The 24,660-nt window shown below is 41.8% G+C and overlaps 1 protein-coding gene across 4 annotated transcripts in view; it reads right to left on the bottom strand.

Moving 5' to 3' along the window:
• ADCY7 (adenylate cyclase 7) overlaps nt 1-21,548 on the bottom strand; it is a 257,435-nt gene extending 235,887 nt beyond the window's left edge. For all 4 annotated transcript variants that reach the window (XM_030204352.1, XM_030204350.1, XM_030204353.1 and 1 more), the window contains exon 1: nt 21,453-21,548. The gene's annotated coding sequence lies outside the window, so the exon portion shown is untranslated. The remainder of the gene's footprint in view (nt 1-21,452) is intronic.
• Nucleotides 21,549-24,660: the final 3,112 nt, after the last annotated feature.

Here is a 24,660-nt window from a genome sequence, read left to right on the forward strand (position 1 = left end):
TAAGCTGACTGCGTTTACCATATTCTCTGGCAACAAAATCTAGAGTTTAATTACACGTTGAGTGAAGAAATATTTTCTCTGATTTGTTTTACATTTACTACTTTTTAGCTTCATCACATGCCTACTAGACCTAGTATTTTTGGAAAGAGTAAACATGCAATTCACATCTACCCATTCCACCCCACTCATTATTTTATAGACCTCTACCATATCTCCCCTCAGCCATCTTTTCTCAAAGCTGAAGAGCCCTAGTCACTTCAGTCTTTCCTCATAGGGAAGTCATCCCATCCCTTTGATTATGTATCACCTTTCTCTGTATCTTTTCTAATTCCACTATAATATGACATGGACATATCAAGTAAGCCCCTGATTCCTTCTTGCTCTGACTGGCGGGATCACTGAAACCATAACCCTTGGAGGCAGAGCATGGAAACTTACATCTGAATCCACAGGAGTTGCAGACACCAGTGAATAACTAATCAATGGCTTCCAACTTAACAACATAAAGCAAAACACTCCCAAAGGAGCCTACTGGACCAGCACAATCCAAATGCTAATCCAACTGAATCTTCCATGGCCTTGTCTTCCCTTATGCTGCCCTCAGAATAACTATTACTTGCATATTCATTAGGGATGTCCTGCAAACCTGACCCACTGATGAGCCTCAAGGGCTGGGAATGAACACCATTGGCCTGGGGTGTTGCTTTCTACAACAACTGCAATCTGAAGCTGCTCTAAATATTGTAGAGTAGAGGAGTGGTCTAGTGGTTTGAGCACCAGTCTCGGCATCCAGAGGTGGCCAGTTCAAAATCCCACTGCTGCTCCTTGTGATCTTGGGCAAGACACTTAACCCTCCATTGCCTCAGGTACAAACTTATTGCGAGCCCACCAAGGACAGGGAAATACCCAGTGTACCTGAATGTAACTCACCTTGAGCTACTACCGAAAAAGGTGTGAGCAAAATCCAAACAAATAAATATAATAAATGATGATGGAGATCTGGAAGTTGTCTGTGTACAATTAAAGTTGTCTGGAATACTGATTCTAGCAGAATTCTGTACAGGAAGCTGCTGGACTGCACAAGAATTCACCTAGTCCATCACGATTAAGTCTCCTACTTCAGGAAAAGTACAAACCCCATGTGAAGATACTTTGCCACAGCAATAAGCAAATGCTAACAAATGGAACAGAGAGATCTAACAATCAGAAAGGTGACAGATCTCCATCAGACCCATCGTAAAATGAGACACTGGTATTTTTACCAGCTGGTTCTTAGCCAAAAAGCTTGAACAGAAAAATTTTGCTAAAGCTGTATAACTTTCTCAATCTTCAATTAAAAAGAACCACTAGCAAGAGACTGGAAAGCAACATAAATGAGTAACAGTTCTACAAGTTACTCTTGTTAATAGGTGGTTTGTATAAAAACAATACAAAATATCAACACCCAAAAGGAGAAATTAGACCGCACCTGCTAATTTGCTTTCCTTTAGTCACTCCGGGCCAGCCCAGGGTTGGACTGATGGGTTGTGCACGCCTTCCACCAGGTGGCGGCTGAGAAACTTCTGACTCTAGAGAGCCAATAAGAGCCCTGACCAGGTGACCCTAGCCCCAGTATTTTCTCAGTCTCCAGCAGGCGGTAGAAGGTGAGCCCATTAGTCTCTCTCTTTCTCTACTTTAAAAAAAAAAAAAGAAAATTACCCTCCTGTGCCTGGGGAATCCAGTATAGAGGCTTGCAAGACAGCAATTTTTTCATCTCCAGCCTCTGGGGTGCTAAACTCGGGGGTCCCAGGTCCCTCCCCATCTCCCTTTAGTGCAGGGAAGGGCTAACCCTTTCGGAGGAAAGGTGTTTATACTTTTGTATAAAAACAATACAAAATATCGACACCCAAAATATCCACTTAAGCTCTACCGTTCACACTGCAGCTTAAAATAGATTTATTTATTGCATTTGTATCCCACATTTTCCCACCTTTTTGCAGGCTCAATGTGGCTTAAAATACATCATAAATGGTGAAGATATAACAGAAAAATAGATCTCATCTAAGCCACAAAACCTGCTGCAGATCTTCCTGTCATCCACAATCTAAAACAACTACAATTGTTTTTACTGAATTCTACCCAAGTACACTGAAATAAAATGCACCTATAATTCATAAAAATGCACACCAGGAATAAACGGAGTGAAATGTGTTTTCTTCACACTTGCAATTCATACATAAATTAAATGATTTCAAAGCCCCTTACTAACTTCAACAGAAACCAAAGAGCTTCTTCATGGCAAAATTAAGCCAAAATAGCTACATTTGGAAACTACTACCAGCAACACAGCTCACAGTATCCTAACCTTTGGTTTCGAGTGATTTGTTTGTGAAAACCAGGGGAACTCCAGCATTACAAAAAATTAAAAAGTCTAGAAAGTTGGTCATATCCTAAATGTAACTCACTTCAGCTACAAATTAAAAAAAGACGAAGTTAAATCCAAATTCATACCATAAGAGCTTATATAGACAACTGCAGCAGAGAGTCCTATAAGTTTCCATTTCATTTAGGGGTTCTTTTACTAAGGCATGTTAATGGATTTGGCACACGCTAAATGCCATGCAGTCTACTATATTCCAATCCGTTAGCGCACCTTAGTAAAAGGATGCTTTAATATATTTGTAACTCACCAATCATAAAATAACACATCATGTAACACATTCATAAACAAAATCCAATAAAAAAATACACTGAAACAGCAAAAAGCCATAACTGCTACTGAACAGTAAACTAGTCATCATTACATAAACATAACATTTACGTGAATATATATTTCTTTCTGATGAACTAAAGGTTTAAAACATCCATAATATGACAGCCAGGATACATACAAAAAAAAACACATGAAAAGAATCATATTTAAATCTGTTTATTGCTTTTACAAAAAAAGGGAACAACAATCAACTGAGCACAACAACCAGCGAAGGGCGCAACAATACAGAAGCAAAGCAAAACCAAACAAGGGGTTTATTTCTTATAGCCTCCCCCCCTTGAAGACAATGAATACAATTCCTAACACTCCAACCACCCCCCTCAAAAAAAACAGCCACAAAAGTTTCATTCAAAATTTACACAGTATTCAATATCAGAGTCCAAACTCTAGGAGAAAGGGAATGTATGTAAGGATCCCAAAGTTGACAAAAAGTGCTTTTTGTTTTAAAAAGACAAGCCAGCTTCTACTTCTCCATCAACATAACATGATGGAAGAGAGTACGCCAAGTCTAGAAAGAAGGGAAATCAGAAACAGTCCAAACCTTTAAAATGGTCTTTTTACCCAGGAAGAACGCAGACAGCCACCCCCACCTCTCCACTCTGCAACAAAAACACTTCATATTTGTCTAACAAAAGATCCACAGCTGAGAGTGGGATTACCAACTCCAAAAGGCATTCTAAATAATGAACCATCTTCAACCAGAAAAACTGAACATTGGAGCTTGCCCAGAAAAACAATCATATAAAAAAAAAAATCAGGAACTATATATCAAAAGTTCAAAAACAACACAAAATGAGCCCTTAAGTGGGGTCCATAAGAAAGAATTTGTCTCTTTAGGTACCGATTTTATAAAAGCTACAATAGTGGAATTTTGCCAAACCACATATAAAAAGTGTGGTTTGGAGGGGTGGGGGGGTCACACCTGCTAAGATTTCAGTCACTCTAGATTAGTACAACCTGTTTACTGGGATTTTACAAAGGTTTCAGATACCAAAGTGATTCACATAGGACCTCAGGGTCAGTTTAAACCATAATCAGAAAGGTCAAAATTGCAATCCTGTTGCCCAAAAATCACCTAGACTTACTGCAGTCACCACCAAAAAAATGAAGACTGTATGAAAAATATTTACCGTAGGTACAAAATAAGAGACACACAGTTGGAAAATTCACTGAGCCCAGCATCCTGTCTTGGTCACCTAGAAGTACCCAGGAGATCCCAAAAAGAAAAGTCCATTCCATATTGCTCTTTCCCAGTAGTTAATAGTTGGAGATCTCTACATCTATCTGGCTAATATAAGAACTTAAGAATAGCCATAATGGGTCAAACCGATGGTCCATCTAGCCCAGTATCCTGCTTCCAACAGTGGCCAATCCAGGTCACAAGTACCTGGCAGAAACCCAAATATCTATGGGCCTGTTCTATAGACAAACATATCTAAACATTTAACTGGTAACTGTCTGATTTCTTTTGGCAACTACAAGAATAATACATGCAAAATTCTTTCATGAGTGACCTTGGCTGCAAATATGAAGAGTTGACTGGTCATACCTCAGTCTCTTGATAACTTATTAACTAAAAAAAGGGAAGTGTCTACTAGCCAAATACTTTTCTTACATAAAATCTCTCTATATAAATATGATTAGGTGCTTGCAAGGGTTGTGTGTCAGATCCCATGCTGTGTCACCAAGTTCCCTGAATGCCAACACATACTCAGTCTGCATCGCAGACCTTTGCAATGGAGGCACAATAGAGTCAAAGGACCTGTTGGATCATGAGGATACAGGTGATGAGAATCGGGGAAACCATCCTCTAGTGCAGTGGTTCCCAAACCTGGTCCTGGAGGCACCCCAGCCAGTCAGGTTTTCAGGATATCCACAATGAATATTCATGACAAATATTTGCATGAACTGCCTCCACTGCATGCAAATCTCAAATGAATATTCACTGTGGATATCCTGAAAACCTGACTGGCTGGGGTGCCTCCAGGACCAGGTTTGGGAGCCACTGCTCTAGTGAATGTGAGACTTTTTATATATGCACAATAAACAGAGAATACTACCTAGGAGTGGAGGAGTGGCCTAGTGGTTAGGGTGGTGGACTTTGGTCCTGGGGAACTGAGGAACTGAATTCAATTCCCATTTCAGGCACAGGCAGCTCCTTGTGACTCTGGGCAAGTCACTTAACCCTCCATTACCCCATGTAAGCCGCATTGAGCCTGCCATGAGTGGGAAAGCACGGGGTACAAATGTAACAAAAATAACAAACAAAAATAACATTGCAAACCAGCTGCTAAAGAAGTGAAGTGATAAGACTTTCAGATATGCAGGAAAAGGCAGGAGGTGAAACTGTAAGACTGAAAGGTACCAAGCATGACAAGAAAAAGGCAGAAATGCTGGACAAATACTTCTCTTCAGTGTACACAGAAGACAACCTGGAGAAGGACTGCAGTTGGCTAGTAAAGGTATATGTAGAAAGGTATATGTAGCAATGAAGGAGATACAACACCATTCACACAACCAGCCAAACAGGTTTTCAGTATACTCACAACCACCCAGATTCTATAACCAGTGACTAAGTTACGCGTGCAAATCAGCACACATAGCAGATTTGTGCACACAACTTAATTGCTTAACAAGCTAATCAGTGCCAATAATCATCCACTATCAATCAATTATTGGGACACTAATTAGAATTTACGTGGCCAACTTTCTAAGCGTATTCTATAAAGTGGTGCACGTAAATTCTAATGCACGGATTATAAAAGGGGGTGTGGTCATGGGAGGGGCATAGACATTCATAAAAATTACACGTACTGTTATAAAATATGCCCAATCTGCCCTAAATTAGGCATGGGTATTTACACCAGGTTTTAGTTGGTGTAAATGATCGCACCTAAATTTTAGTCATAGGGACAGGTGCTACATGTATTCTATAAACAGAGCCTAACTTTAGGCGAGGTTTACAGAATAGTGCTAAGCGCATTTTTTTCAGCGCCAGTTTTTTTAGGTGTCATTTCTAGAATCTAGTCCAGAGATTATGTATGAGACAGATATGCATACAATGTGGACAGTGTATGCAAATCTGTCTCATCCATATTCATTGTGAGATTTGAAAACCAAAATATGTACATTCAAAAATACTCAAAGGCATTCAAACACAAGAAGTAAAGAAAAGGAAGAGAAGCTGTTGAACTAGGACATGAAATGAGGATGCAAGGAGGTAGACTCACAAGCAAGGTCAGGAAATATTTCTTCACGGAAAGAGTGATGGATGCCTGGAATACATTCCCAGAAGCAGTGGAGGAAACAAACTGAAGGAATTCAAGAGTGTGTTTGGGGATTTATTTATAACCCACCTACTTTTACAATCCTAGGCAAACACAAAGCATCTCTTAATAACAAGGCGGCAAAAAGCAAGCATGGGGCTCTCGGCTCAAAGCACAATGAAGGCATTCTATGCTATCTACACCAGGAACAGCAATGCAAAAAGTGACTGCTAGAACTGTAATATGCAGTCTAGGCTAAATGTCCACCCATAACACCCCCAATTATGAAGTTAACAAGTGCTGTCAGGCCAATGCAGCAACAGTTACAACAGCCATGTGCTAATTCACACACTAATTAGATAGTGCACTTTAGTAAAAGGAACCATTAGTTAACTCCTAATGAAGCAGCAGTTGCCATCCTGCCCCTTAGTGGGCAGCCTGGAGGGGCCATTCCACAGCCTTCATCTACTATGTTTTATACACACACACATATATATATATATATATACACACACACACATGAAAAAGCAACAAAAACTGAACAAAACTGTTAAACTATCCTGTACATTAGTGCTGTGTTGTTTTTTTTTTTTTACTGTACTCTGACCCAAAAGAATATGCAACACAAATGACAAGTAAAACTATTACAGCTTGAGAAACACCCTGTATACTTTAAAATGTTATTTTGCTCTTCCTTCACTACAATTAAAACCAGCAAAAGCAATAATTAGTTTTAACAGCAGTTCTCACAACAGGCAAAAATGTTTGATTGTTTTCTAGCAGCGTGCTGAGTGCACAAAGATTGATCTAGTACACAAAAGCACACAGTAGATGGCATTATGTTATTTTGAATGGAAATTAAATACACTCTAGAAGGTTTGTTGGAATACTTAAATAGCATTCTGTCAAATGCACATTCCCAACTATATACTAATCTGCACTACTTTCTTTGTATCATGCTGTATTTTTCTGTGACCTACCTCAGGGGAAAATGCTCAGAATCACGTGTACCCATGTAATATCTGGTTTTTGAGTCAATTGATATCTGATGGTAGTCTAAAAACGTTTGTTCAATTACAAGCAGATTTTGATATTCCCAATTCTCAAATGTTGCAATGGTACCAACTATATAGCGTACTTAAATCTAAAAAATGGAATCTCGTGTATATTAATCATCTCTCGGATCTTAACAGCTTTGTTGAAGATCATTGTAGGTTAAATCATAGGGCCTCGTTGTTTTATAGATCAATGCATTCCTACACTACTACTTCCTGTAGGCCTACTCAATGATTCATTATCAGATACACATTCGTCTCACGTTTGGTCAACTGATCCAACAGCCTCTTTATCAGCTGCTATAACACAATCTCTTTTCTTCATGTATCATAGAGCTCTCTGGACTCCAAGAAAAAGTAAACTTTGGCCTCTGCTGGTCATGCAAAAAATACACAGGAACTCTTTTACATCTTTTATTAGAATGCCCTAATCTTGTTAGTTTTTGGTCAGATGTTTGGGATAAGCTGAAAGAGATATTTGGTTTTCAAGCATCATTTTTACCAAAATATATAATCTGGAAGTCCATTTGTATTCCATTTTTTCTATCAGATGAAGATAAATTGCTTATTCCTCATTGGGTACGCCAGCCAGACTTAACTCTAGATCTTTTTCTTTCTCTTATTAATCAGTCATAATCTGCTGTTTGTAAAACTCAGCTTTGGTAATTGTACAACATACTTGTGTACTTGTTTTTCTGTCTTGAAAATGTTTGTTTTATATTTGAAAAATTCAATAAAAATAATTATTAAACACACTTGCACCCAAAAGCCACATGCAGATGGGCCCACAATGCAACTGCAAATGTAAAATATAGCACCGTGATGCTTGAAGCAAATCATATTTTAAATGTTATGTGCAGTTAAATTGTGCTAGTTAAATGAAAAAAAAAACTTGACTAATAGGGGGAGGTGCACACAAAGGTTTTGTGGTAAGCACGGTTCTTGTACGCATGACCTGAGAAACACATAAGTGTCAGCACATGTTGGCACATATTCTTCAGTGCCTAAATAGGAGCCTCACGAATATTGCGAGCACAAGGAATTTTTGCAAGGCTCATATTTATAAGTACATAAGTATTGCCATATTGGGAGAGACTGAAGGTCCATCAAGCCCAGTATCCTGTTTCCAACAGTAGCCAATCCAGGTCACAAGTACCTGGCAAGATCCCAAAAACAGTACAATAAATTTTATGCTGCTTATTCTAGAAATAAGCAGGGAATTTTTCCCAAGTCCATTTTAATAATGGTCTATGGACTTTTCCTTTAGGAAGCCAGCCAAACCTTTTTTTAAACCCTGCTAAGCTAAACGCTTTTATCACATTCTCTGCCAACAAATTCCAGCATTTAATTATATGTTGAGTGAAGAAATATTTTCTCCGATTTGTTTTAAATTTACTACTTTCTAGCTTCATTGTGTGCCCCCTAGTCCTAGTATTTTTTTTTTTTAATTTTTAGAAGTCTTTATTAATAAATGATACAAAGTATCTGAAACATAATACATTATGCAAGTCGGGTTACATGTCTTTTAAATAAGCCAAAGTATTCTCAGAGATACACGATTATTCAATACAGAACATAGTAATAATTTCTTTGTATATCAAAAGGAAAACAAATTCTTGCTGTATTGAGATGTCAAATAAAGTATTCAGATTTATGATTTCAAAACTTCACTTTTCCAGTGTTTTCATTTATGTTACTAATCCCTTCCTCATAATCTCTCTGATCACATGTATACCCATCCCACCCTCCCTCCCCTTCCCACCCATCCTTCCGGCACAACCTAAACAAAGAACTCTAGTCAAGTTATACATGAAGAAGAAAAGGGTCCCAGATCTGATGCCATCTGTCTAGTTGATTACGCCTCTCCGCTAGAAGCCTTTCCATTTCACAGGTGTGTCTCAATTTTTGGACCCATCTAGTGATAGGCGGAGTCACCGGCCGCCTCCAATAAGCAGCAATTATTATTCTCGCGGCGGTTATAGCCTGTCCCACAAATTTATACTGAGTACTAGTAAGACTCACCGCTCCCCCAAAGAATAAAAAGAAGGTTGGGCTCCATGGCATTGGGCTGCCCGTCCACCCCTGCAACCTGCTATGAATCGATCTCCAGTAAGCCTTGACCTTCTTACAGGTCCACCAGACGTGACCAGCTGTGCCCCGCACTCCACACCCCCTCCAGCACAGCCCCGACAGTGTAGGGTAAATACGCTGGAGACGTTCAGGCGTCAAGTACCAACGGTACAATAACTTCACCGCATTTTCCTTAAAGGGCACATGAGACGACACCCTCATCACTGCCCGCTCAATCCTCTCCCATGTAGCCTCCTCCATTTCCATGCCCAGCTCCCTCTGCCAACTCTTCCTATGAAGTGTGTAGTTCGGGGATTGTCTATTAATAATGCGATAGAGGCGGGAGACCAGCCCAGTAGTAGTGGGTGGACCTTCACAGATAAGCTCTAGTGCAGTTTGTTCCCTAGCCATAACCTCCCGAACTGCCCTTGTCTTAAGAAAGGAGGCCAGCTGGAGATAGGAGTATCAATCAGACCCCACTATCGGGAATTTTTCAAGAGCTGCAGGATAGGACAACAGATTCTCACCATCGAATAGCTGACCCCACATTCGTAAGCCCCCAGTGTACCATCTTGTGAATACTCCTTTTGTCGTTCCAGGGTAAAACGAGGGGTTGTAAGCTATGGGGGACAGACGAGATAGTGTTGTGCTTCGGTGTAGGAACATGCTATCCCAATTTGAAAGGGTGACGTATATTGATAGACATAGTCCTGTCTCCAGAGACCTAAATGAGCCCGGAATCCACATAAGAGCCCCCAGTGACCTATCACCTAGAGTATATTGTTCAAGCTGTACCCACTGCCTATCTGGGTAGTCCTGAAACCATTCCACTGCTGCTCGTGCCTGGACTGCTCTATAATACCAAGCCAAATTGGGTACACCCAGCCCTCCCCTCTCCCTATCCTGGTAAAGAACCGTGCGTGCCAATCTTGGACGCTTCCCTGCCCAGATAAAGCGCATTATACGGTCCTGTAGCATTGATAAGAATCTTCGTGGCATGTTAATTGGTAGAGCCTGAAATAAATAGAGTAGGCGTGGCAAGACGTTCATCTTTACTGCTGCTATTCGACCAAACCATGAGAGGGCAATATCCCCCCATTTACCCAAGTCATCTATGAGAGCCTCAGCCAACCCTTTATAATTAACCGAAAAAAGATCCGAGAGGTCTGCTGTCAAGTTAACCCCAAGGTAGCGAATGCTCTTACCCGCCCATCTGAATGCATAGGAAGTCTTCAATGATTCCCTGAGCTCCGTCGGGAGGGTTATATTCAAAACTTCAGATTTGGACATATTAACTTTAAATCCCGACACAGTCGAGTATTCCTCCATCTCCCGCAAAAGCCCAGGGAAAGTGGTCAGGGGGTTTGTGACAAATAACAGGACGTCGTCCGCGAAAAGGGCTAATTTATGAGTTCTCCCACCCATGTGTCCTAGTATTTTTGGAAAAACAAGAGATTCACGTCTACCCATTACCTTATAGACCTCTACCATATCTCCCCTCAACTGTCTTTTCTCCAAGCTGAAGAACCCTAGATGCTTTAGCCTTTTCTCATAGGGAAGTCATCCTATCCCCTTTATCATTTTCGTCGCCATTCTCTGCACCTTTTCCAATTCCACTATATCTGTTTTGAGATGCGGTGACCAGAATTGAACACAATATTCAAGGTGCGGTCGCACCTTGGAGTGATACAAAGGCACAAAAGAATAGGTGTGGATGTGCGCTTTTACTTTTGGTTTTGCTCAGACGCGCAGATTTGTCACTTCCTGCCTGTCTTTAAAACGTGCAGGAGCTTCCTTCCATTTGTGAAAGATGATAAAATCAGCAATTCAGTCTGAAAAACTGACATGAAATCCTCTCCTCAAAACCTTCAACATTGCCCCTGACCTGGCCAAAACCTTTCAGTGTTATAGGCCATCATTTTCTTCTATGTATCACAACACTTCCATCTGTGCAATGCAAAGGAATACTTACTGGCCATCTGTACCGCGTTTGTTAATACTCACGCTTGAGCCCTCTTGAGCATTCAACGTACAATAACCCACTCAACATTACTGCACACTTACGCTCATGGTAGCTTTGAGCACCAAGGTCTCACCTGGTATTATCAAACTCGCCAATTTCACTTCATGCTCGTAACTGACTCAATTCATCTCTGTACTGACCAGACCATGGAAGAACCTGTTACTAAGTTCAGTACACAGCCCTCTCTGTTCTATTCATTCCCCCCCCCCCCCCCTCCACCCATGGGCACAGAACAGGGAGGTAATCCATATAAAATTGGGCCTGTTGTGACTGAGAAGAATGGATTTTACTACGATGACAAATCCTACATGATCAATGTCATAATGAAACCCAATTATTTTAGACTACTTCATTTACATGTTGGCCTTATCAATTATCAACACCAACATCTATTATTTGCTGTTTGCAGAAGGTATCGCACAAACAGGAAGTTAGTTACACTTTTCAGAAAGTGCTGTGCAATGAGTAACTTGATCATAGGCTTCTGGAGTCACAGTAAAACGCCATTGTTTGATCACCAAACAAAAATAGATCTTAACCCTCCCCATCGAAATGAACTGATTTCTATCAAGTCAGTTACCTGATATGGAACTCTAACCTGTCAGGATTTACATTATAATGAGGATAAAAGCATACAATCACTGGCGAAGCTAATTCTGGCATTTTATCAAAGACACATAGCAGCCTAACCTCTAGCTAAACTTTACAAAAAGAGGTCTGAAGTCCTTTCTACATATGCTTCTCCAATGTCTTTTTCAGCCAACCAGAGGCAGCCAAAGCAAACAGAAATTAAACAGATGGTGCTAATGTGTTGAACCGTCCAGTGCAAAATACCCAAGCCCAGGACATTAATACATATTTTCACTCTTGGCCTAGAGAAGCACACAGTTAACTTGGGTTTTTCCAGGCCCTAGGAGAAAATGATGCCAGTGATAGTCTCTGGCCCTTACCTGAAGCCCTAACACATGGCACATTAGAGCTGAGGGGGGAAGGGGTTCAGGGCCGCCGAGAGGGGGGGACAGGGGGGACAAAAGTCCCCGGGACCAGGCCTCCGGTGGGGGGGGGCCCGTCGCCGTCACTCCCGGAACTGATTTTAAAGTACCTCCCTCACCTTCGCAGCAAGCAACGGCAGGCCACTCCTTCCTTCTGTGTCCCGCCCTTGCCTGACGTAACGTCCGCGAGGGTGGGGCACAGAAAGGAGAGGTCTGCCGCTGCTTGCTGCGAAGGTGAGGGAGGCGCAAGGTTAGTGCACAGGGCCCAGGGGTGAAGAGAGGGCCCAGTCCGGTAGTGGGTGGAGGGGGGGCCCGGCGACGTCCCGGGCACGGCCCAGTCTCTCGGCAGCCCTGAAGGGGTTATGATAGAGGATCCACAAAATCCTGAGTGGAGTAGAACGGGTAAACATGAACTGATTGTACTTTTTGAATGAGTAAAAAAGTAGAGACTAAGGGACACTCCATAAAGCTACATAATAAACATATTTAAAACAAATAGGGGAAAATATTTTTTCACTCAATGAATTGTTAAGCTATGAAACTCTTTGCCAGAGTATGTGATAACAGCATTTAGCATATCTGGGTTTCAAAAAGGTTTGGACAAGTTCCTGGAGGAAAGGTCCATAAACTGCTGATGACACAAAGTTATTCAAAGTCGTTAAATCGCGGGAGGATTGTGAAAAATTACAAGAGGACTTGGGAGACTGGGTGTCTAAATGGCAGATGATATTTAATGTGAGCAAGTGCAAAAAGTGATGCATGTGGGAAAGAGGAACCCGAATTACAGCTACGTCATGCAAGGTTCCACGTTAGGAGTCACTGACCAAGAAAGGGATCTAGGTGTCGTCATTGATGATACGTTGAAACCTTCTGCTCAGTGTACTGCTGCGGCTAAGAAAGCAAATAGAATGTTAGGTATTAGTAGGAAAGGAATGGAAAACAAAAATGAGGATGTTATAATGCCCTTGTATCACTCCATGGTGCGACCGCACCTCAAATACTGTGTTCAATTTTGGTTGCCGCATCTCAAAAAAGATATAGTGGAATTAGAAAAGGTGCCGAGAAGGGCGACGAAAATGATAAAGGGGATGGGACGACTTCCCTATGAGGAAAGGCTAAAGTGGCTAGGGCCCTTCAGCTTGGAAAAAAAGCGGCTGAGGGGAGATATGATAGAGGTCTATAAAATAATGAGTGGTTTTGAACGGGTAGATGTGAAGCGTCTGTTCACGCTTTCCAAAAATACTAGGACTAGGGGGCATGCGATGAAGCTACAATGTAATAAATTTAAAACGAATCGGAGAAAAGTTTTCTTCACTCAACGTATAATTAAACTCTGGAATTCGTTGCCAGAGAATGTGGTAAAGGTGGTTAGCTTAGCGGAGTTTTAAAAAGGTATGGACGGCTTCCTAAAGGAAAAGTCCATAGAGCATTATTAAATGGACTTGGGGAAAATCCACTATTTCTGGGATAAGCAGTATAAAATGTTTTGTACATTTTTGGGATCTTGCTGGGTATTTGTGACCTGGATTGGCCACTGTTGAACAGGATGCTGGGCTCAATGGACCTTTGGTCTTTCCCAGTATGGCAATACTTATGTACTTATGCTGTTAAGATAGACATGGGGAAAACCTCTACATATCCCTAGGGTGGACAGCATGGAATCTTGCTTGTCTTTTGGTTTCTGCCAGGTACTTGTGATCTAGACTGGCCACTGTTGGAAGCAGGATAGTGGTGTAGATGGACCAAAGGTCTGATCCAGTAGGACCACTCTTATGTTCTTACTAGTTAAAAAAAAAGCCCGTTTCTCAAAAAAAAAAATGAAACAGGCGCTAGAAAGGCTATCTTGTAATGGTGATTATGTTTTTAAGGCTCTAGGCGAAGCGATTTCTCCTTTCTCCCCTGCCCTCCCCTCCATGTCCAGCGATTCTTCCCTCCCCTCCCATCCCCTCTGTGTCCTGCGATTCTCCTCTGCCCTGCCCTCCCATCCGTGTCTCGCGATTCTCTCCTCTCCTCCCATTCATGTCCATCGATTCTCCTCTGCCCTGCCCTCCCCTCGAGGTCCCGCGATTCTGTCCTCCCCTCTATGTCCAGCAATTGTCCTGTGCCCTGCCCTGCCCTCCCATCCATGTCCTGCGATTCTGCCCTGCCCTCCCATCCGTGTCCCGCGATTCTGCCATGCCCTTCCATCCGTGTCCCGCGATTCTCTCCTCTCCTCCCATCCCATCCATGTCCATCGATTCTCCTCTGCCCTGCCCTCACCTTGATGTCCCGCGATTCTGTCCTCCCCTCCATGTCCTGTGATTGTCCTGTGCCCTGGCCTGCTCTCCCATCTGTGTCCCATGATTCTGCCCTCCCCAGCAATTCTCCTCTGCCCTGCCCTCCCATCCAGCGCTCCCTGCAGGTAGGTTAGGCTCGCGTCCCCTCCCCTCCAGCATTCCATTGCCATCACTTGCTTGCCTTGCATTGGTAACATCATGACGTCAGCTCGCCTCCAGCGTTCCCTTCCCTCTCACTGTTCTGCTCTCCTCTGACATCATTTCATCTTTACGCGAGGGCAGGACAGTGAAAGTGAATGGAATGCTGGAGGCTTGCTGACGTCAGGATGTTACGAACCCAGCCAGTCAGCTGTAGAACGTTGACGGTACAAATTATTATATTAGATGAGCTGTCGGTGGTGGTATGTAGTGGCTCAATGGTTACTGTATCACCTTTGGAGAGCACGTGGAAGCAAAGGATGGAAAGGATTACCACATTTTCTGAACAGGGCAGTCAAGTCCCAATGCTCAAAAGTAAACAGCGGCACCAGGGGCCATTAGCGCTGTACTAGCACCCGCATTTACCTGTGCAGAATGTTCAGAAGCCCGGAGGATGAAAATAAACGAGCGCGCAGACTAACAATGGAAGTAGCATGCTAATATGTTAATGAGGTCATTTTGTATTCCTCCCCAATGCTCAGAAAAGAGCGTCTACCACACAACTGCCTTACCGCTACAAAAAATAACGCCAGGTCGGAGCAGGCATTAGGGTGTTGGAAGAGAGGATTTCTCACGATCTCCCAGTTCTCTCATGATTCTTTCTACAAATGTGCTGGTTTTGATTGCTTTTGGAAGCAGAACGAAACCCGTGCAAGCACTTAAGTGCTGATCGTGAGAAACAACACACGTTGGCATCTATTTCCTCTGTCTGAATTTAAAGCGTCCATGCTAAAAATAAATAAACACCCAAAGTGAAAACACACATTGGTGTCTGTTCCCTGCATCTAAATATAAGAATCCAAGCTAAAAAAAAAAAAAAATGTAAACGCTTATATTTAGACCACAGAAAACAGACGCCAACGTGTGCTTCACGTTCAGGTTTTTACCAGGGGCTTGCACACAGGAGCTGAGCATACTGTGGAACTCTTCCGTGTATGTGCCAAGCATAATCTTCCCACGACAAAGCACAACCCTCCCGCCGAACTCCTTAATGCTCAACACTATGAGCGCGCCTATATTTGCATCTCATTAGCATTAGGACGTTGTTCTGAACTGTTCCGATGGTATTGTTACGCCACTATTTGGAACAGCGACAGTGTTTTGAGCATCAGGGCCTAAATCCTCAATGGGATCCATACACTCGGATTGGAGTTGGATTAATGAAGAGCACCTTCTCTTCATTTAATCTAAAACGTAGATATTAAGCAAGTACTTCTGAAGTTACGCAAAATGCTTTTAGCACATTGATTTACTTTAGGTTTAGGGAAGCCGCAGAAGCGGAAGACCAAGATCCACTACACAGGATACACGTGAAGAAGAGTAGTGTGACCAGCAAGGCCCAAGAAACACCAGGAGACGACCAATATGGTGGAAAAAGCTTTATTCTTCTAATACGCGACACGGCACCGTGTTTCCGAGTGCCTGCCTCAGGGGTCTATAATAAACACAATATATGTATACTTTTAAGTTATCATTGAATATTGTCCTTGTATTGTTCCTTTGTGATATATGTAATAATTTTGACATTGCTAACTTTATGTATATTTTAATTTAATTACAAGTATCACATCGGTTCTAGTAACATTTCTTTTACTCATATGTATATGTATCTCTTTGTTCATAGATATGTTTAAGTTACATAATCAAAGTTTTGTTTATTATAGACCCCTGAGGCAGGCACTTAGCCGAAACACGGTGCCGTGTCGGGTATTAGAAGATTAAAGCTTTTTCACCATATTGTTCGTCTCCTGGTGTTTCTTGGAAGAGCCTTGCTGGTCACACTACTCTTCTTTACATGTTACTTTAGGTATAGCCAGATTTTTTTTTTGTGCGTTAATGTATCTTTGAATGCAGAAAATCAGTTCCAACAAAGAAAAAAAATCTAATCAAGCAGGAAGTAAGCTACTGCATTAATCTTAGCACAATGAGCATGATAACGTCTGTTAAATGAGCTACAGAAGAATTACTTCTGATGCAGTAAAGTGCACTAAGTTTTAACACAGCTTCCTGTTTACTTCCCACTTAGGGGCCAATGCAGCAAGCCACACATTACAGCCATGTGCTGATGGCTAAGTGCACAGCTAACGTGAAAGTTTTCTCTGATGGAAAAACTAATGGCAAGCAAATTACTGCTGGGTTAAACAATCAGTGTATGAGTGGCGACTGCCACATGCACCGACAAGAAAACATTTTTAAAAAGATGCTGTCTATATTAGCTTTTTGCAAGAGACCCTCTGCACTAAAGCCCCCTTTTATCAAGCCGCACTAGTGGCTGCCTATGATTGAATCTTATCTTCCCTACCCCAATACAACATTTTGTACCTATCCCTTACCGGATTTGGCGAATGCCCTCATGGTATTATGTAAGCCACATTGAGCCTGCAAATATGTGGGAAAATGTGGGATACAAATGTAACAAATAATAATAATAAATAATTAATGCCGACTAAGCCCCATTCACTTTGAATGTGCTTCATCAGCACTGCCGTGCAGCTTGATAAACGGGGGACCTAAACCTTTACTCCAGTCCTGGAGGTATATTTTTACTTCCTGAGGGGTCTTTTTACTAAGGTGCGCTAATGAAATCAGTGTGTATTACACGCTAAGAAGCCCATAGGTATGCAATGGGCTACATGGCATTTAGCACGCTCTAAATCCATTAGCGCACCTTAGTAAAACTTTGGCAAGCACATAAGCTACTTTATTTTAACCGTCATTTTTCCCAGCTGAGCCTTGGGCTAGAGGTGCTGTAGCATCTATTGCTAACTTTGTTTAGACCTAAGCTTTTGCCTATTCAATTTGTTTTCACTCTGGTACTTAGCACAAAACCAAGAGACAAAATGTACAAAGATTGTTTACCTGTCTGTTGCCTCAAGTACTGTTAGGGTTTCTTGGTTTCTTTCCTACCTCAATTAGTAATTCCTTTCCTTCCTGACCATTTTTTTGTTTTTATTTAAATTTTGTAAACTACTTTGACCTTCCTTGAGAAGGCAGTATATTAAATATTTTAATAAACATAAAAGGACCCCTAAGTAAACTTTAATGGGAAGTCAACTAGAAGTTTTTTTAAAAACAGCCCAAGATCTGAGACACTCGGAGACCCGAGACTGGATTCCATGATCCAAAGGTCATCAATCCTGATTCAATGACCATCACACAAGGTGGCCTGAATCTGGGACCTCCCATCCCCTCACTAACCTACAGCACAATCCACTCACTCACCTACCCCTAGAGAAGCTGATAGATGAGCTGGGATGCATAAACACAAGGGTCAATCGAATGAGTGCTGAGCATTTTAGAACAGGAAGTGTGTGAAACCGCTTCCTCTAAAGTGAATGCCTGCAGAGTTCTGCAGCACCTCAAGCTGAGCATCAATCACCAAAGTGAAAAGAGCATGAACAGCCACTGACATTCTCCCCCTGCCACTACAAGTAAGATGGCACTCTGTATATTCATCTCACAATACACAAAATGGGCATACAGGATGTGTTCACCTGTCAGCTCTGAACAAGCTTATGGTGGCAGCACAGAGGAGAAATGGTAAGTTGTTTGGGTTAAGTAAGAATAGATAAAATCTCAGAAGGCAAGCAGCTGTAGGAATGGAGCCAGGGAAGAAAGACAAAGAAATAAAAAGGGAAGGAGCGAGGACAATGGAGTGGAGGAATAAATGAGACATAAAAAGTATGAGAAAGCCTTGGGAGAAGCAAGATGAATGAATAGATGGAAGGTTAGAAGAGGACCTTGGGTCCCTGGTGGTGGGCTAGAAGCAGTGGTAAGCTGTGGTACTATGGCAGAGGCAGCTCATGGGGCAGGGGGGAGTTAAGGCCCTCCCCCATCCTTAGGCCACAAGCTGTAAGTGACTTAAGGGGCCACCACAAGTATGGCAATTTAAATTGTAGGCCCTAAACTGGATGAGGTTGCCAATGCCACCCCTGCCCGTCCCAAGGCAGTGGGGGTTTGGGTGGCTTGTTCAAGGCCACAAAGGAGCTGCTGTGGGATTTGAACCTGGGCCTCTCTGGTCCCAGTCTGCTACTCTAACCATTAGACCACTCCTGTGCCCCACACCCACCCCTGCAAACATGATGTATGAAACAGTACGGCACACACCAAACAGACCCTAGAAACAGTCAACAGTCATCCTGGACAGGACCACATTGCCTCCAATTCAATGTTTAAAGACGTTAAACAATGCACACCTTTACCCATTCTAGTCAAAAAGAAAGTAACTGTGAAGTTAATACACATCTGCATTAAAGGCTTAAAGCAGGTTTTCAGCACATATTTATTACACCAGCTCCTTTATCTCCCACTGCCTCAGAGCAAGGCCTTACTGTACCCAAATTACTAATAATGCTCCAAGAATGAAAGGAAAAGAAAGGACAAACAGCATAAGTGGCCCTTTTACTAAACAGCAGCAAAAAAAGTGGCCTTGGTGAACCCTTATGTGGTCCATTCCCACTTGAAAAGACTATTTTTACCGCTGGGGTAAGAACGGTTGATTTTTCTATTTTCCTTATTAATGGCCACATGCTAATTTTGCCATTAGTGCATAAGCACCTACCACCACCTATTATGTAGTTGGTAAGGGCTCACCCGCTAAGCACGCACTAATTGGATAGCGCAGCTATATTTCCACACACTGACCGATTTGAGCAGAACATAAGACCTTTGAAGTCAGAATGATTAAATATTTTGACACCCACCAGACAGGACTTAACAGAGATCTGGGCTTTCTAGCCCAATATAAGCCATAAAATTGTAAATTGTACTGCTTTGTTTTTCACTCTCCTGTCTCCATACATATCCCCCTGTCTCACCCATCCACCTCCATCCCCACCCGGTTAGATTATCACTGAAATGCTTTAATGTCTCCCTTATATATACTGTCATCTACCAAGATTTGCTTATTTCCAAACTGACGAAGAAGGGCAACCTTCGAAAGCTAATCAAGAAATGTACTAAGTTATGTCCAATAAAAAAAGGTATCATATTTTCTTTTTTCATGTTTTATTTTATTTCTACTGATTACCTTTAAAAATGGACTAACACGGCTACCACACCTCTCTACTATGAGCAGAACATAGAAATGATAAGTAGTAGTAGTAGTAACATGTCCAATCTCTGCCCACAGCACTGGGTAGCATGCGCACATCCCAAAGTTAATGCAGGAAGCCTTTTTTTTTTTTTTTTGCTGCAGTAAGCACTCGTTAATCCTTAAATTACCACAGCTTAATAAAAGGGCCCGAAAGTGTGAACGCAGCCTGTATTAACATGAGATCCTGGAAAGAGTGCAAGGCATAAGCAAACCACATTATGCATTTTGAAATGGGACCATCCACACGAACTGTGCCCTTATGTTGACCTAGCTTCAACTCCAAAAAGTCATTGGGGGTGGGTTGGTGGGAAAGCTTGTTGATTTTGTTTGTGGGATGTTACCTTGTTTTTATTGTTACTGTTTTGTTTTTCCCCTTGTTCCATAAAAAAAGTTATATTTTCTGTGTGCATACAAGGATAAATATGAAAATATTACATGACCAAACTCAAAAGCTGCTTTACAAAGGGCTTCCGGTCTGATTGCCAAGAGGTTGACACATGTGAGCGTTTCTCCTCAACCCCCCCCCCCCCCCTCCCCACACACACACACACACACACTCCAAGAAGCCCAAGAACACAAAGAAGAAATAACAAAAAACGCTAGACAGCTGAAGACAAACATGACCAAACAACTCAAAGTGAGACCTGCAAGGCCTATACAAGAATTTTACGTTGCCTCAGCAAAGAAATCAGCTACTACAGCAAGGCACCATCAGACGCCTATAAAATCCAACCCGGGCAATGAAACAATGAACTAATCTACTGCAGGAGATTAAAAAAAAAAAAAAATCACCCAAGAACAAAATAACAAGCAGTGATGAACAAAACAGATGAAGTTTGAGGAATTGGTGAGAGACTAAAAAAGAAGCAGAGGTCCGAATCTGCAAACTGGAAGGCACCTGCGACAGAGGGCAACGCTATAAAAACAAAAAAAAAAATGGAGAAAAAAAAAACCCACAAATATATTTTCTGATTGAGAGAATGGCAGATCAAGTAAACAGACACTGACACTGTAATGTAATATTTGGAGTCCCAGAAGAGGTGAGAACAGACCTAAAAAGCTTCCAAGATACAGAGCATGTACTGGGTAAATAATAATTAAAAAAAAAAAAAGTCAGCGATGTAAACTACCAAAAGCATAATGTTCATCCTATCCTCCCTGATCTAAGCTCCACCACGGTAAAGAAACGAAAGGAACTCTCAACAGGGGTTGTGAGCCGGAATCTGATATACCGCAAAACTTGTGATCACGGACAGACAGCTAGAATAATCCTTCCTAAAAGCAGAAGCGGCACAGAATTTATAGTTTGTGCCAAGAAATCCTGGGGAAGAAAGAAAATTACACCCAGAGAGTTACCTTAACAAAAAAAAAAATCCTTGCAGGGAAAATCCTGGGGCTGAAAACAAAAGGTTGTGTCAAACCTCCACCCCCCCCTCGAAAATGAAGAAAGGAGGTGCGACGTGAACGGCAAGAAGACAAAATTCTTCAGAAAACTAAACAGGACCATCGGGGAGACTGAAAAGCGATTACCAACCACGAGATAATGAAAAGTGGCAAGAGACGACGGAGGTTTTGAATCTGAGCTCAAACAACTCATGACGACTAAGCAAAACATCCATAGATTTATTTAGATGTCAAAGTAACAAACCTTGCAGCTGCAACAAGAACAGATCCACCAAGACTTTTAAAGCAAAGCGATTCAAATTGGACACAAGATCCACTTACCTGAAAAACTGAGTGGGCAAACGAGACGAATCTGAGTAATCCAGTAAAACTCACAGCAGGTACGAATGAATGGAGGGGAAGAAGAGGGAAGGTGCTGCAAACTACAATGTGAACTAAGTTAAAGATATTAACAGCAGGAACTTTGGTGGGCGGGGATCTAAACATAGGGGAGGAGAAAAGGGGAGGGGAGACAGAGAGAGGATGGGAGAAGGGATCCAAAAGAAGGGTTGAGGGCAAAGCCAATAGAAAAAAAAAATCAAGCTTAAAAGAGATGGTAAAGGGATCACAGTGTACTATATGGAAAGAAGTCTCACAAAAATCATAAAACAGAATAAGAGATGATAAATACAAAGTGGTGTCCCTGAAAGTAGCTACTTTGGGCAATCCCATTAAAAAAAAGAAAAGAATACTGAAATACCTTAAAACATTATAAACACAGATTGTACATAAGAACTTAAGAATAGCAATTAACCCCACTTCAAGAGGCTGTTAAATGTGCCCATACTAATCAGCAGCCTTGACAGTTAACATGTGCTGACATACTATGTGCTTGTTGTCAATGCTGGCCACACCTTCTTTCTACCCATAACCCACCCTGTTTCCACCCCAATCCATATTAAGCAGTTAGCACAGGATTTTTACCATGTGGCTGTTTTTAACATCCTACTAAATCCCACTTTAAAAATCCGTCTAAGTGCCATAACATTTAATGGGTTTTGAATGATGGAGTTATATAAGTACATACATAAGTACTGCCATACTGGGAAAGACCAAAGGTCCATCAAGCCCAGCATCCTGTTTCCAACTGTGGCCAATCCAGGTCACAAATACCTGGCAAGATTCCAAAAAAAGTACAAAACATTTTATACTGCTTATCCCAGAAATAGTGGATTTTCCCCAAGTCCATTTAATAATGGTCTATGGACTTTTCCTTTAAGAAGCTGGCCAAACCTTTTTTTAAACTCCGCTAAGCTAACCGCATTTACCACATTCTCTGGCAACGAATTCCAGAGTTTAATTACACGTTGAGTGAAGAAAAATTGTAGCTTCATCGCATGCCCCCTAGTCCTAGTATTTTTGGAAAGCGTAAACAGACGCTTCACATCTACCCGTTCAACTCCATTCATTATTTTATATAGACCTCTATCATATCTCCCCTCAGCCGCCTTTTCTCCAAGCTGAAGAGCCCTAGCCACTTTAGCCTTTCCTCTTAGGGAAGTCGTTCCATCCCCTTTATCATTATCGTTGCCCTTCTCTGCACCTTTTCTAATTCCACTATATCTTTTTGAGATGCGGTGACCAGAATTTAACACAATATTCGAGGTGCGGTCATACTTTGGAGCAATACAAAGGCATTATAACATCCTTATTTTTGTTTTCCATTCCTTTCCTAATAATACCTAACATTCTATTTGCTTTCTTATCCGCAGCAGCACACTGAGCAGAAGGTTTCAACGTATCATCAACGACAACACCTAGATCCCTTTCTTGGTCCATGACTCCTAACGTGGAACCTTGCATGACGTAGCTATAATTCGGGTTTCTCTTTCCCACATGCATCACTTTGCACTTGCTCACATTAAACGTTATCTGCCATTTAGATACCCAGTCCCCCAGTCTCTTAAGGTCCTCTTGTAATTTTTCTCAATCCCGCGATTTAACAATTTTGAATAACTTTGTGTCATCAGCAAATTTAATTACCTCACTAGTTACTCCCATCTCTAGGTCATTTCTAAATATGTTAAAAAGCAGCGGTCCCAGCACAGACCCCTGGGGGACCCCACTAACTACCCTTCTCCATTGAGAATACTGACCATTTAACCCTACTCTCTGTTTTCTATCTTTTAACCAGTTTTTAATCCACAATAGAACACTACCTCCTATCCCATGACTCTCCAATTTCCTTTGGAGTCTTTCAAGAGGTACTTTGTCAAACGCCTTCTGAAAATCCAGATACACAATATCAACCGGCTCACCTTTATCCACATGTTTGTTCAGCCCTTCAAAGAAATGTAGTAGATTGGTGAGGCAAGATTTCCCTTCACTAAATCCATGTTGACTTTGTCTCATTAATCCATGCTTTTGAATATGCTCTGTAATTTTGTTCTTAATAATAGTCTCTACCATTTTGTCCTACACTGACGTCAGACTCACCGGTCTATAATTTCACGGATCTCCTCTGGAACCTTTTTAAAAAATTGGCCACCCTCCAATCTTCCGGTACCACACTCGATTTTAAGGATAAATTACATATTACTAACAATAGCTCCACAAGCCTCCAACTCAATCTTTTTTTCAAAGTCCCTCTTAGCCTTCCTTATCAGCGCTTTGCATTTGACTTGACATTCCTTATGCTGTTTCTTATTATTTTCAGTCGGTTCCTTCTTCCATTTTCTGAAGGATTTTCTTTTAGCTCTAATAGCTTCCTTCACCTCACTTTTTAACCACGCCGGCTGTAGTTTGGTCTTCCGTCCTCCTTTTTTAATACGCGGAATATATTTGGCCTGGGCTTCCAGAGTGGTGTTTTTGAACAGCATCCACGCCTGATGTAAATTTTTGACCCTCGCAACTGCTCCTCTAAGTTTTTTTTTCCACTGTTCTTCTCATTTTATCATAGTCTCCTTTTTTAAAGTTAAACACTAACGTATTTGATTTCCTATCAGGCTTATTTTCGAAAGAGAAGGGTGCCCATCTTTCGACACAAATCGGAAGATGGGCATCCTTCTCACAGGGTCGCCCAAATCGGCATAATTGAAAGGCAATTTTGGGCGTCATCAACTGCTTTCTGTCGCAGGGATGACCAAAGTTCACGGGGGGGGGGGTGTCGGAAGCATAGCGAAGGCGGCACTGGGATGTGTTTAACACATGGGCGTCCTCGGCCGATAATGGAAAAAAGAAGGGTGTCCCTGAGAAAAACTTGGGCGCCTTGGTCCTTTTTTTTTTTTTACGACCAAGCCACAAAAATGTGCCCTAAATGACCACTGGAGGGAATCGGGGATGACCTCCCCTTACTCCCCCAGTAGTCACTAATCCCCTCCCACCCTAAAAAAAACAATTTTAAAATATTTTCCAGCCTCAAATATCATACCCAGCTCCATGACAGCAGTATGCAGGTCCCTGCAGCATTTTAGTGGGTACTGCAGTGCACTTCAGGCAGGCAGACCCAGGCCCATCCCCCCCTACCTGTTACACTTGTGGAGGAAACAGT

This window comes from Microcaecilia unicolor, chromosome 5, assembly GCF_901765095.1.
Source record: "Microcaecilia unicolor chromosome 5, aMicUni1.1, whole genome shotgun sequence".
Classification (NCBI taxonomy): domain Eukaryota; kingdom Metazoa; phylum Chordata; class Amphibia; order Gymnophiona; family Siphonopidae; genus Microcaecilia; species Microcaecilia unicolor.